This window comes from Paroedura picta, chromosome 13 (assembly GCF_049243985.1).
Source record: "Paroedura picta isolate Pp20150507F chromosome 13, Ppicta_v3.0, whole genome shotgun sequence".
In the NCBI taxonomy this organism is placed as follows: Eukaryota; Metazoa; Chordata; class Lepidosauria; order Squamata; family Gekkonidae; genus Paroedura; species Paroedura picta.
This window is the reverse complement of record NC_135381.1, coordinates 26,802,149-26,805,144: the sequence shown is the minus strand read 5'-3', so window position 1 is coordinate 26,805,144 and position 2,996 is coordinate 26,802,149.

The following is a 2,996-nucleotide window of genomic DNA, read 5'->3' as shown; positions in this document are numbered from 1 at the left end:
GCGCACAGGCCGCGGAAGGCGGTGCTTGCCCGCTTGGAGACGGGCGCCCGCAGGCAGAGAGAGGAGGGCCGACAGTGGAAGGAGCAGGCCAAAGCGGCTCCTTTCGGAAAGCCTTGCAACGAGCAAAGCAGGGGACCAGGAGCCCGGCTGAGGCAAAGGTCTGGCTGAGGTAAGGTGGCCAGATGGTTCTACTTTTGGAGGCACATCTGGGGGCACCTGGCAAATTGTGCTTATGTTGAAATTAAAAAAATATATATATTACAATGCTATTTTTGCATTCTATACGTTCTATGAAACTTTTTGTTGCTCCATATAGACCACATTTTTAATCAAGACTCCCCCCCCCCCACCGGTCAATGGTGTCCCACTTTACCAATGTTAAAATCTGGTCATCTTAGGCTGAGGCAAAAGTCTGGCTGAGGCAAAAGTCCGCCAGAAAGCTGAGAGTGTCGTGTGACAGGCCGTGCTGCCCACACACAAGACTGGCGGCAGGAATGTGGTGCAGGGATGTTTAGCCTCCAAGTGGAACCGGGGAATCTCACGGAATAATCTGTTTCCCTGAAGTATGTTGCTGCTTAGAAGGAGGCCTATATGGCATTATGCCCCCATCGAACGCCTTCTCCACCTCAGACTCCTTTCCCACCCCAGCATCTGCAGGCTCCACTCGCAAATTGCCCAAGTTTTTCCCAACCTGGAGCTGGGAACCTCAGTTTTTGTTTGGGGGGGGGCTCTGGCTTTCTTTGCTCCAGTTGCAGACACCAGCTGCCTCCCCAGCCCCCCCCCACTATGCCCTCCTCACCCCTGGCATTCCTCCTCACAGTGGCTCTGAGGAGTGAAGTGTGCCATTTTCAGACAGGCCTTGCTTTTAGCTCTGCTGGTGCCCCAATCCAAAAGGAATGGGAAAGGATTGCTGGAGCTTTGGGGTTCATCTGAAAGAGTACCTGGAGAAGCCAGCAAAGTCTCTGGCAGTCAGGCTGGCTCCGAGCACTCACTGGAAGATCAACCCAGCATACCTATTTGGAGGTGGGCATTTTGCCTGGCAAGGGCACCAATTAGAATAACAGAATCATACAGTTGGAAGGCACTATTTAATCCAGCCCCCCCGCTCAATGCAAGATCAGACTAAAGCATCTAGGATAAATAGCTGTCCAGCTGCTGCAGGAGGAGCTCACCACTTCCTTAGGCAGCTGATTCTACTGCTGAACTACTCTGGTTGTGAATTTTTCCCTCATATCATTCTACACAGTTTACCCATCAGAACATCCTGGGGAACCTTGTCAAAAGCCTTACTTAACTCCAGGAAAACGACATCCAGTGAGTTTCTACTAATAAACCTGTCACTTGGAAAGCCAGCTTGGTGTTGTGGTTAGGAGAGCGGACTTCTAAGCTGGTAAGCCAGGTTTGATTCCCTGCTCCTTCTCCACGTGCAGCCATCTCGATGACCTTGGGCTCACCGCAGCACTGATAAAGCTGTTCTGACTGAGCAGTAATATCAGGGCGCTCTCAGCCTCACCCACCTCACAGGGTGTCTGTTGTGGGGAGAGGACAAGAAGGTGACTGTAAGCCTCTCATAGGTTTTTCCACCATTGGAGAAATGAAATTGTCAGCCAGGCAGGTCAGAAAGTTGCCCAACTCAGGATGCTTAGCAGAGTCTGTTTTTCAACACACCTCAGGAAAAATGAAGTCACCCATAATTACAAGATCCTGTTGCCTGGATAATCCATCAAGCTGACTAAGGCAGGCAGCATCCACATCTTCACCCTGGTTAGGTGGTCTGTTGCAGATGCCAACCAGTAAACTCTTTGTTCTCCCCTACCTTATCTTCACCCAGTACTTTCCAACTAAGTGTCAGTCTTCTCCTCTAGTATCTCTTGAGTATCTCTTCTCGCATGCAGCACCACTCTACCTCCTCTTCAACCTTTTCTGTTTCTTTTGAACAACTTATATTCATCCACTACTGAATTCAGTCATGGGAATCATTCCATAAAGTTTCTGTAATGCCTACCAAATGATGTCTCTCTGCTGCATGAGAAGTTTGAGCTCTTCCTTTTTATTGCCCATGCTTTGGGCATTGATATAGAGGCACCTGAAGCCTCATATCCCTGCTTCTATTTGACCCACCCTTCCCAGGCTCTTCTGCATTAGAATCCCTACCTTGGTCATCTTCCCCTTGTTACTTCAGTTCCCCTTGTTACAATGAATCTCCTCAGGTTCCTGTGAAACAGACTCTTTCCCAACTTGGATAAGTGAAGCCCACCATGTGCTAGTAGACCTTCTTCTACAAAACATATCCCCTGGTCCCAGAATCAAATCCCACCTGCTGGCACCACCAATGCAGCCAGCATTTTACCTCCATTATCTTCATGCAACTTCATGGAGCATGCAACTGTATGAGTCTCCACCTCCAGACCAAAGCAGTTCAGCCCAGACACAGTTTTATCACCACTGTGAGTACTAGGCATGTGTCTCTTAGCAAAATTATCCTTGCTGGTTGCAAGATCTATGTTCAGAGATAATACAAGATATTAGCAGGGGATACAATGTAGGGCACATGTGTATTACCTTCCTATCTTTTTCCCACAAGTACCTCATTGACTTAAACCAAAAACTGATAGGAGTTTTAGCCAGCAAGATTTATTTTGTCTACTGAAGGCACTGGAGGGGGGAAAAACACAACAGATTTTCCGCACCTGTTAATAGATGGAAGAGGCTTAAAGAGTGTGGGTAGCAAAGTGTCCAGATCGTTCCTGGAAAACAGGAGCTATCAGGGTTGTGTCTCACCCTCTGATCCTGAGAAACAGGAACAATCAGCCCCTATGTGCTGGAGCTTCAGCAGTAAAATATTTCTCTTTTTCAGTGTCAGCGTTCCCAATTCAAGGCTCCTGGCTAACTTCAATGCATCTGTACTTTTTACCAAAATGAATGATTTATCGCTGATAACACAACCAAGAGTCTTGTGGCACCTTATACATATTTATAATTGACTTAAGCTCTCT